This window comes from Hyperolius riggenbachi, chromosome 4 (assembly GCF_040937935.1).
Source record: "Hyperolius riggenbachi isolate aHypRig1 chromosome 4, aHypRig1.pri, whole genome shotgun sequence".
NCBI lineage: Eukaryota > Metazoa > Chordata > Amphibia > Anura > Hyperoliidae > Hyperolius > Hyperolius riggenbachi.
In genome coordinates, this window is record NC_090649.1 from 179,148,588 (window position 1) to 179,160,999 (window position 12,412).

Here is a 12,412-nt window from a genome sequence, read left to right on the forward strand (position 1 = left end):
GGTATTCTTTTCTTATAACTTTAATAGAGTAGCTGACAGAAAATCTTGCCCCCACTCCCCTCCATCCACCAAGTTTATGGATGGGTGTCCTGACCTATAGGGCAATGTTCGGTCTTCCTATCTGTATATGTTCAGCACTGTACAGGTACACCTAGATGAAGTCCATCAGCTCAGCAATAAAAAGCACTCCCTTCTCCACACCACATTCTCGAAGCTGATGACATGGGCATCTGAGGGCATTTCTGTGCAACATTTTTTTTTCTTTTTTTGCTGCCGAAATACCTTTCTTCTTCTTAGTGTGAAGAATGGACCTTTTATAAAAACAGTTAAAAAGTCACCAGGATTAAGGTAATTGACTTAAAATAACTATATTTCAAAGGCATTATTATTAATATTATTCAGTAAAAATCACCCACAGAGATCGTCTTTTGTCTGTGCTACGCCAGGTCTCCTTTTCAGTAAAATATCCCATCAAGAACTAAAGTCAAAGAAGCAGAGTAACTCCGCATGTTGAGTCTTAAGCTTTCAGATGTGGAATGATTGGGTCTCAGAGATCAATCAGAATAAATGAACCAGGGGATTTTTTGATGAACTTATAGTGCCTTTATGTAATTGTTAATACAGTCGAGTCTCATTACAGTAAACTCTGATAAAGTACACCTCTGGCTATAGTAAACTCAGTTCTCCGGTCCATGCATCTGTATAAATATACAGTGTTGGACAATGTATGACCAATAATGATATAATAAACTTCTGATAAAGAAAACTACCTAACTTGAAGGTTACTATGAAAAAGCGTGCTAAAAAAAAAATCAAGACGGAATTAATTGCAGTACTTTCTCTTGTAATCTGTCTGTACAATGCATGTTGCCAGTTTAAGCTACATAAAGATGCTTAAATACTATCATTCACAACAACTACCATTGGGGATTGTTCCAGATGCAGCCTGTTCTGTAGAAGTAGAAGGTGGACTATGAGCCGTAGATAAGTTAGATCACTAATAATGGTCTTTTTTGAAGGTGATATGTAAATCCATTTTTGGGGTGTGGTAAAACATAAAAAAAAACCGTACACAAGTTAATTGGCTTCCCTCTAAAATGGCCCTAGACTATGATACATGCACTACACGATACATACATAGACATATGGCTATGGTAGGGACTAGATTGGGAGCTCGTCTGAGGGACAGTTACTGACAAGACTATACATTCTGTACAGCGCTGTGTAATATGTCGGCGCTATATAAATACTTGCATAAATAGGTATATATAGTTTTAGTCAGCCGTTAACCAGTTTGATCCAATATGAACTTTAACCTTAGATGGTATTAATATCTATTTTTGCAACTCAAATTTACTGGTCTCCCAAAACTCTTTGTCTTAATGTAGTAAAATGTTTGTTCATGTATTCATAAAAAGCTACATATACAAAAAAGGAGCTACCATTATTTGTGATATCATGTAAATTATTTTTTTTACCATACTTATAAAATATGTATATCACATTATATATTTATAAAATAAAGGACTGGTATTGATACTAACAAAACAAGATGGAGTGTTGGTGAAACATAGTACTCTAAATGTCTTAAAATAACTAAAATAGTATTCACTGAAATTCACTGAAAAACAGCGAGAATACCATAGAAATGTTGAAAAGTAAACCTATTTTTTTTTAGCTGCTCCTTAATCCTTAAAGTGAATCTGAGGTGAGAGTGATATGTAGGCTGCCATATTTGTTTCCTTTTAAGCAATGCCAGTCACCTTGCAGCCCTGCTGATGTATTTGGCTGCAGTAGTGTTTGAATTACCCCAGAAGCAGACATGGAGCTAATATTGTCAGTACTGACAATAATGTCAGAAACATCTGATCTGCTGCATGCTTGTTCAGGGTATATGTCTGGAAGTATTAGAAGCAGAGGTTCAGCAGGACAGCCAATCATCTGGTATTGCTTAAAAGGAAATAAATATGGCAGCCTCCATATACTGTAACTCTCACCTCGGGTTCACTTTAACCACTTGCCGACCGCACGCTTATACCGTGCGTCGGCAAAGTGGCAGCTGCAGGACCAGCGACGCAGTATTGCGTCGCCAGCTGCAGCCTAATTAATCAGGAAGCAGCCGCTCGTACGAGCGGCTGCTTCCTGTCAATTCACGGCGGGGGGCTCTGTGAATAGCCTGCGGGCCGCCGATGGCGGCTCGCAGGCTAAATGTAAACACAAGCGGAAATAATCCGCTTTGTTTACATTTGTACGGCGCTGCTGCGCAGCAGCGCCGTAAGGCAGATCGGCGATCCCCGGCCAATCAGCGGCCGGGGATCGCCGCCATGTGACAGGGGACGTCCTGTCACAGGCTGCACAGGACGGATAGCGTCCTGTGCAGCCCAGATCTCCCGGGGGTGGCAGGTAGGAGAGGGAGGGGGAGTATTTCGCCGCGGAGGGGGGCTTTGAGGTCCCCCCCCCCGCAAAATGCCAGCCAGGAGGAGCGATCAGACCCCCCCTGCACATCATCCCCCTAGTGGGGAAAAAAGGGGGGCGATCTGATCGCTCTGAGTGCCCTTTGATCTGTGCTGGGGGCTGCAGAGCCCACCCAGCACAGATCACCTAAAACAGCGCTGGTCCTTAAGGGGGGGTAAAGGGTGGGTCCTCAAGTGGTTAAAGCCTAGCCCTGAGAAAAACGAAGATCCTTCAGCAGATACTATTTCTGTTTGGATTGTAAAGTATACTTGTGCTGGAGTCAGATAAAGACAGGCAAGCAACATGGGGTGAAGCTATCTGATCTTCAGGTCTAAAAGGGTACCTGAACAAAGAAAAAAATACTCTTTGGTCATACTTGGGTCATCTTCTGTGCCCCCATAAACTTCATGGCCCCACAGCTCTGCTGGCCTCCCCTCCGTCTTAGTCTTGTGTCCTTTATTCATAGTTTTAACGGAACTCGGTTGGAGCCAGGGTGCATGTTATGTCCTCTCCACGCACCCCCTTCAAATGCACTTCTAAACAGCAGTGCACAGCTGTCGCATCCAGGAGCATTCTAGGGCATGTGCAATTCAGTAAAATGTATAATCCCATACACCCAGGCTCCTTCCAGTGGAAGTTTCTACATACCACTGTGGGGTGGCACACACAAAGTGCATGCTTGCATGAACAGAGCAGGTACACTTCAGGCAAGAGTGGAGGGACAAAGACAGAGGAGATGGCGGCAAAGCGGAGTGGCTACAGAGATTATTGGTGCACTGAAGAGCCCCCAGGTATGGCTACCTCTTATATTTATTTGCTGTTCAGGTGTGCTTTAAGCAAGTGACTCAAAACTGCTAGCTGACATTCATTTTTGGTCACTGAGATGAGAGGAGAGAAGGTTTTGAAAATATGTTAAAGCATATCTGAAGCAAATATTTAACCACTTGCCGACCAGGGGATTTTTCAATGATCGGTGCTGTGTGGGCTCTACAGCCCGCAGCACCAATCAGGAGTGCAGCAGGGCAATCAGACTACCCCCCTTTTTTCCCCACTAGGGGGATGTCCTGCTGGGGGAGTCTGATTGCCGCCGGCTGCATTTGCTTAGCGGGGGGGCTCTTCAAAGCCCCCCTCCGCAGCGTTCTCCGCCGTCTCGCCGCTCCCTCCCTCTCCCTCCCCCTGTGAGCTGCGCAGGACGGATTTCCGTCCTGCGCATTGAAGGATAGGCTTCAGCCTATCATGTGCCGGCGATCCCCGGCCGATCAGAGGCCGGGGATCGCCGATCTGCCTTACGCCGTATGATGTAAACAGCGGGGATTTCTTCCCCGCCTGTTTACATTTTGCCGGCGAACCGCGATTGGCGGCTCTCCGGCTGTTCACGGAGACACCCTCCGTGAACTGACATTTCCATGGGAACCCGCAGACGACCAGTTTACGCCAATCGGCGTTAGCTGGTCGTCAAGAGGTTAAGTAAAAGTTTAAATATTTAAAATATTTTTAAAAAGTTTAAATATCTAAAATCCAGTCCCTGATCCTCCTTGAGCCCACTGTTTCAGCGCTGAGTCCCTCTAAACATATTTGTCAAAAATGTTTCATGTGGCCGTGCTCCTGACATGTGCTAGTGCATCCATACTAGGCATGCACGAGTATGGTCCACACATGCCCAGTTGAACAAAGCTGCTCTAGCATGGTTTTTTCCTCCATGCATAAGTGCCTTCGTTGAGCTGATCATGCACAGACCTCGCTCATACATGCCTAGTATGGGTGGAGAAACTTGTAATTGTGTGGTCACATGAAGAAGCGAGCCCTAGGCAGCTACAGTGGGCTTGAGGAGGACCTATGAAGCTACTGGACCATCCAGAGTTTTCTCGCTACTTAGATATGTGTCAGACTTGTATTACTTGCAGGTATTTTTAATGAAACATGAGCAAAGCCTCACAGTCTAGGCTAATTAACTGCCAGATAACAAAACACGTATGGAAGCACACCACAATAGAACATTGTGTGTGTGTGTGTGTGTGTGTGTGTGTGTGTGTGTGTGTGTGTGTGTGTGTGTGTGTGTGTGTGTGTGTGTGTGTGTGTGTGTGTGTGTGTGTGTGTGTGTGCGCATATAGAAACACATTGTGCATATAAGTAATCATCCCATATACACATTCACACATATCAGTCAATCTTCTGAATTCTTTATGCCAAGTTTTTTACCTTTTTTTCAACTTAATAAGTCAAGTTTACTGTGGGTCGAAAAAAAAGGGGTTACAAAATCAGGCATAATATCAGAGTAAATAATTACAGAGTATACAATATTCATCTTGAAACCTCATATATGATATCACATTGGAGGAGAGAAACTCAAACATTACAATATTTAGTAGTACAAAATAATAGCCATTGGCAAACACAGATTATGTGTCTGGTAACATTGGACTTTGCTAACTGTACATACAGTTCAAAGAACTTGACTTGCTGAACAAAAATAATCTCTCAAAAAGAGCATAACAGAGCAGTGCATTTTCATAATAACATACCTATAGAAGGTAGTTCATTTTCAAAACCCAAAACCTTTATCCGTTTTACCCATATCACTTCAGTAAACAGCTGCTTACCTCAGTTGTGTGTGAACAGTGTGTCATTCTAACCATGATGACCATACTCTGTTAAATTTGGGTAAAGTTCCTCTCCCTTCATAAATAGCCTTTCTGAAGGGCAATACAGCATTAACTGCCCGTATCCAGTCTGAACAGGAGGGAGCTATTGTAGTTATCCAGGTTTTGGTGAGTAAGTTTCGAGCTACGTGAAGTACTTTGATTACAAATTGTTTGATATATTTGTCAGTGACAGTATTAGCAAATAAGTTTAAGCAGACAAGTTTTGGCATCACAAACTAATGGGCACCCCATGTGGTCGCTCAGAAATTTAATGATTTTCAGCCAATACATATTTACCAATGTACAGGACCAAATAATATGCAGAAAGGTTCCTTTATCTACATGGCATTTAGGACAATGGTCATCAACTTGAGGTTTAAACTTTGCTAGACGTACAGGGGTAAGAAGCCAAGTTTTTACTTTTAGATTATTAATGCGAGTTTAAAATCCCAGTATAAAGAAAAACAGAGAATGCTGTTATAAATTACATTTAGAAACACATGTTGCTGTTTGTGATACTAACTTACAGGTTTTATTTTTATGCCTCTTTTTGTGGTACTGTCCCACCTTACACTCATTTTCAATCTCAAGGTTTTAAAATGAATTTAAGAGTATACTCTCACGTGTGACTGTACTATCTCCAAGTGATTTACGGAGTATCACACAAGAGAGGCACTGTACACAGCCAGCAATTGACGTGTCAGCCTTGACCTGTGGCAGTGGTGCAGGCAATTAAGTTAGATGACTTATTATCATAGCTGGTGTGTTATGCTATTGACTGTGTTTTATCATAATCACTACGGTTTTTATCTTGTGAGTTAGGAGTACAGTTATGTTTTAGTTTAAAAGTGTTCACTCCCTCTCTTAAGAATACAGATTTTGTTCACCAATCTAACTTAAAGCGGAATATAACCGTGCATTTCAACTTTGCTCTAAAACATTATTTACAGCATATTATATGCAACCAGCATTTTTTTTTACTAGACCAGCATTGGAAGGGTTAAACACAGAGGTTTAAAGTTCCGTGTAGAGATATGCAGAAGTTCAAATAGATACATTTAACTAAATAGAATGTAACAAGTGATAAATGCTACACACTCTCTGGCTGTCCTCCAGCTCCTTCTCAGTCAGAGAGAGTGAGTCACATTACACACTTAGATACATTTATGTAAACAGAGACGAAGCACCCTCATGTATTTTACCATAGAAATCAGTGGGAACATTAGAGAAAACGTTTACCCTGCTCTCTGTTTCATCCTCACTGCTAAAAGTGTCTGTTATCTAGCTGAGATAAGAATCCCGGACTGAGCATTGAGTCTGGCTTTGCTATAATGACTCAGCTATAATGATTCCTGAGCAGAGCCAGCAGGGGGCAGGCTTGGACTTGAAAAGACACCAAAGAACACAGTCTCAGCTATAATCATTCTGTAGCAAAGCCAGACCGACTGCTCAGTCGGGATTCTTATCAGAGGTGACAACAGGCAAATTAAACAGAGAACAATGAAACAAAGAGCAGATTAGGTGTTTACTGCCATGTTCCACTGATTTATAAGGTAAAATACAAGAGGGTGCTTCGTCTCTGGTTCTCTTTAAAGATATGAAAGGTTGGAGAGTGATGGATGTAAGACAGGACTAATTGGGATAAAAAGTGCAAAAGGGCTTGTTTATTAATTGCATCCTAATAAACTGCAAGGGTCCTAAGTCTCATACCCACATACCTGGGATGTCCTGAGGATGTTGGGAGAGTATTTAGTATTAAACTATAACGTGGCTCTTGTAGATTGGGGACAACTGCTTGCATTTTTAAGGCTAGGTTTACACTGGGCATGCCTTGTAAAAGTGGCTCTGCACATTATCCATGTGTTGCGTCACATACAGGGAACCTTACAGTCAATGCAGGATTTGCGGTAACACTGGATGCTGTGCATTGGGATGCTGCATGTCGTTATACCTCAACACACCGGCCGCACTGTGAACGTTGCCTACGTGTTTTATTGCAGTGCGACTTTCTGTGTTACTATGCCCCGTTACATCGCCCCAAAGCACCCCACTGTGAATGCAGCTATAAGTTGATTCTTGCATACACTCCCTAATGCACTAAATTGATCAAAAAGTTGTTCTGTAGATCAACATTTATTCAGATACTTTGCCCTCGATGCCATGTTTTAAAATCTGTGAACACTACAATGTGAAATAATTGCCCACTGTCTCTTCTAAATGGGTGAAGTGTGGAAATCAATGCAGCACAGTGTTTATCCTGGAGAACAATGTCATTTTCCTATGTTTGCTTTTCATGTTTCAAAACATTTTCAGATAAGGTGAACTTGATGTTCAAGCTTATACAATATTTTTTCTTTACAACATTTCCACTCCATTGTTATAAGAAATTCATAGGCTCAATTGCAGACCTATAGAGAAAATCTTTATTTTCATATATACAAAGACTTCTCTTTACCTTTGATAGAGGGAAACATATGCTATTATGCAGTACTGTGATACAATTAATATGCACTATATACTGTACATTGGAAAGTACACAACGAGAAGCTTTCTATAGTCCATACAATGACCTTGTTTGTTTATCTTTGTGTTTCATATGCCCTGCCATAGCTGGAGTGATTCATTGAATTGTGGCATTTCATTTAAAAAGCCTTTATTAGCACAAGCCAGTGCAGAGTGTGTTTTATGCAGGTGGTATTGTAATTTAAATGGAACAAATAGTGATCACGGATTTATATTTATTGGTATATATTTTTAGTGATCAGTCTTCTGGTTTGATTGGAATTGATTTCTATTTTTCTGCTGTGTAGTAAAGACTGTCCCTAGTGAAATATAGAACTTAAAAGTATTTAATTATTAGTCATAAACTCCAGAAACGTGGTTACTGCAATGTTGCATACTGGTCTAATGCTGCAGTAAAGCAAGGGGGGAAATGGAACATTCATGTATAATGTTTCATTTGGTGTGAAAAAAAGAAAAGATTAAAAAAAATAAAAATACTTCATAGGTCACCGCCCTTACTCTTAAAGAGAATCTGTATTGTTAAAATCGCTCAAAAGTAAACATACCAGTGCGTTAGGGGACATCTCCTATTACCCTCTGTCACAATTTCGCCGCTCCTCGCCGCATTAAAAGTGGTTAAAAACAGTTTTAAAAAGTTTGTTTGTAAACAAACAAAATGGCCACCAAAACAGGAAGTAGGTTGATGTACAGTATGTCCACACATAGAAAATACATCCATACACAAGCAGGCTGTATACAGCCTTCCTTTTGAATCTCAAGAGATCATTTGTGTGTTTCTTTCCCCCATGCACTGAAGTTTCAGGCTGCTCTTTTCTTCCTGCAAACAGCTTTGCCCTTGTTTGTAATTCTTCAGTATGTGAAAGCCTAGCCAGCTCAGAGGACGATTTATCCAGCTTGTAAAAGATAAGAGAGAGAAGAGAGAAGCTGCTCTAATCCTAAATAACACACAGGCAGTCTGCATAAAGGGGAGTTCATAGCAGAACCACAACACTGAAGAACTTGGCAGCCTTCCAGACACAGGCCGACAAGTCTGACAGGGGAAAGATACATTGATTTATTACAGAGACTGTGTTAGTAGAAAGTGCTGCAGTTAGCCAGAACACATTAGAATAGCTTTTGGAACTTGTAGGATGATAAAAAACAGGATGCAATTTTTGTTACGGAGTCTCTTTAAAGGAATCGTCAGGCAAAATAAAATGAGTTTAACTTACCTGGGGCTTCTACCAGCCCCATGCAGCCATCCTGTGCCCTCGTAGTCACTCGCTGCTGCTCCAGTCCCCCGCTGCCATTTAGTTTCATTTTTGACGACCTCGGGTTCGGCAGGCCACTGTAACGATTGGTGTCAGCGAGAACAGACTTCTCTGATTATTGGTGATCTGCAGTATCAGCAACAATACAGATGCTATACCTGATTATGTGTGATCTGCAGAATCACCAATAATACTGGTATAGCCAGAACCAGGACAACCAATGTAAGGGTAGGTGTTTGGTGCAACAGTAATGATAGAGATACCTGCTTTCCCAGAGGAGCTGGGATAGAGGAGTATCTCTATACAACACAGGAATACAAACTCCAGCAAGCTGGAGATACAGACAATAGTGAGAGTTCACCCGAGGAGTGGGAAGAACTATGTTAAAACAAGCGTACGGATCACCCGAGGAGCGGGTGATTCAGACTGTAGTGTAGCCACTATCACCTGAGGGGCAGGTGGAGAGGATAGTACTATAGTGACTATTCACCTGAGGAGCAGGTGATAAAGAGTGTACTGCAGCAACTGACCACCTGAGGAGCAGGTGATTCAGATAGTACTGCAGCTAGTATTCACCTGAGAAGCAGGTGATGCTAGCAGAGGATCCCTCACCAGTGACTAGGCTCACTGGTGAGGACCGGAGAGTCAGACAAGCAGGTTTGGCAATGAGCAGACAGATACGGTACAGAGACAGAAAGCTAGATCAGAGTAGTATTACAGGCAGAGTCGGCAACTATATCAGATAGGCAAAGGTACAGGATCAGTAAACAGAAGAGTACTCAAGCTAGCAGAAGGTCATAACAAATAATACAATTCAATTAGTACTTTAAGCTATCAACAGAATCTGGCTAAGTGTGGATCCCCAGCTCCAGCTGGTTCTAGCACACTTTGGGATCTGACTAGGTCTGAGTGCTAACACGTAGCATTTGCAACAGCAGACGCGGAGCAACTGAATGACCTGTCCTATATATACTGCAAGCGCTCCACAGCGCCGCCCCAGTCACTCAGCCAATCCGGAGCATAGCTGGAGTCAGCTGATCGCCTGATCAGCTGACACTCCTTCTAGTTGAATAAAGGTCCTGGCGCGCATGCGCGTAGCCCTTAGTCTATGAGCAATAGAAGGACCAGGCAATGCACCAGCATGTAACTGCGTGGCTTGCTGTTGCGACCGTATCTCCGCTATCCATTACAGCCACATTGCGTACATTTTTATGCATTCCCGCTGGTGCAGGAACATTAACACATTACCACTAACGCGTAAAAATGTATGTGTTAATGTTCCGCCACCAGCGGGAATGCGTAAAAATGTATGCAATGTGGCCTGCTGACCACGAAGTCGGCAAAAATGAAACTAAATGGCGGCGGGGGACTGGAGCAGCAGCGAGTGACTATGAGGGCACAGGAGGGCTGCATGGGGCTGGTAGAAGCCCCAGGTAAGTGAAACTCATTCATTTTTTTTTTTTTTTTTTGCCTGACGATTCCTTTAAGTAGCTAACTTTAATGTTATAATTACTACAGGACATTTTTGTGAACCTTATTTATCAGACCACTGATATGTTAGTCTGCTAATCATTACTTAATTCATATGTTAAATTCTATACCATGCAGATGTAGAAAACTGATGTTCTTTGATACGTCAAATACAATATCGTTATCTGTCTGATGTTGTTTTCTTGTGCATTTCAATAAAAGCTTTAAGAGTAAAACATAAACAAGACACACACACACACACACACACACACACAACAATTTAATCTAAAAAAAATATTTTTTATAATAATATATTAAGCCCCAATTAATGCAATTGGGTAACCCCCCCCCCCCCCCCCCACACACACACACACACACACACTTCCTCCTCTGGGGGAAAGTTAGTGATATGACTGTGTTCACTATGTAGAAAGCTGCAGAAGGTGTCAGTGTTATATAAATACACAATAATAAAATCATATTAAAGACCTCATTTTCACTATTTGGAATTACAATATTGTTTTAAACAAGGAGATGTTGAAACCATTAAATAGGTTTTTTTTACTATTTCACCGATGTTGAGGGAATAGCTAATACTGTATATACTTGAGTATAAGACGAGATTTTGAGTCAAAAAATGTGACCCTAAAGTGGGGGTCTCAGCTTATACTCAGGTCACTAATGATGTTGGTGGTCCCCCGTTACTAATGATGCTGTGTGCCTCTGCCGGAGCCATATGCATGTTAAATTACATTTAGGTTGTCCTGTGTGTGCTCCCCGCCGCAGCGATATATTCAGTTATGTCCCCCAGTGTGCTTCCTGTAATGTGCCCCTGACTGTGGTGGCAGTATACGTGGTATACGTATACGTAGTTACCGTTTGTCCCCGAGTGTGCATCCTGAAACGTGCCCCGGCTGCATGAGTGTCTCCCGGCGGTGCACATCGGAACACTCACTCACAGCTTCTGAGCGTGCTTCATTTAATGTGCTCCCGGCCAATGGAGAGGAGAGAATGCCTGGGAAGAAATCGCTCGTTAGTTTCATGCCAGCCGGTCTGTAGCTGCAAATCACGATGGCCATGCAGTTATCATGTTGTCTCTCCTCTCTTTTTTCTCGGTAAGCCTGCACTGGTCACCCTGGTCTCGGTAAGCCTGCACTTTAAAAGCTGAAAATCGTGATGGCCGTGCAGTGATCACGCTGTGTCTCCTCTCTTCTCCCTTGGTAAGCCTGCACTGGTCACCCTGGTCTTTTCTCTGCTGCCTTGTGTTATGTGTTACTGGTCTCAATTTATCCTTCTTTTGCTCACAGCGGCTGTGTATCTGTGGGTTATTATTCCACATTGACAGCACTGTTGCTGCTATTTTGTCACATTCCCTTTTATCACTTTTGGCAATTGTGGGTTTCGTTGGCATTGCACGTTCTTATTTCACCCTCGTTTCTGGTCACTGTTTTTTGTAATATGGCTTTATGTTTATGATCCCTTGTACACTCGCATATTAATATTGATTTTGCATTGACAGTTGATGGTTCTTGCCCAATATCTTTTGTGCAGTATAGCTAACTGATTTTTGCTGATGACTGATCAGGTTCAGTAATGTGGGCTGCTGTATTAAAGATCCATTTGACGAAAATAATAGCTTTGAGATGGAGTTTCATTCAAGGAAATAATGATGTTTTATTGGCAAATGTCAGAGGGAAACTGAATTGTAACATTGGCACACTGACAGTGGGAGGGGGAGGCTTATAATCAGGTCAATCTTTTCCCCCAGTTTTTTGGGGGGAAAGTTGGGGGTCAGCTTATACTCGGGTCGGCTTATACTCTAGTATATACGGTATGTTGTATGTGGCCTGAAGCTCTGAAGAAACTATTTTCAGTTTACACAAAGTAGAACACGAGGCTTCCACTGCATTATGTTACCTCACATTGGCATCAATCTTTGCGTGGTTCACACTTGAGCCTAAAAGGAGTCAAATTAACAGAGTGTAGTGTAAAAGATGGACATGCCAATGCATCTTATAAATTCAGAATCCATTCAGAGCTGTGCCAACCTGTTTGTTTTTTTCATTGCTCATT

At 42.1% G+C, this 12,412-nt stretch overlaps 1 protein-coding gene across 5 annotated transcripts in view; it reads left to right on the forward strand.

The window, feature by feature from the left end:
* Window positions 1-12,412, forward strand: part of NLGN1 (neuroligin 1) — a 946,844-nt gene that overhangs the window by 380,729 nt on the left and 553,703 nt on the right. The window lies entirely within an intron of this gene.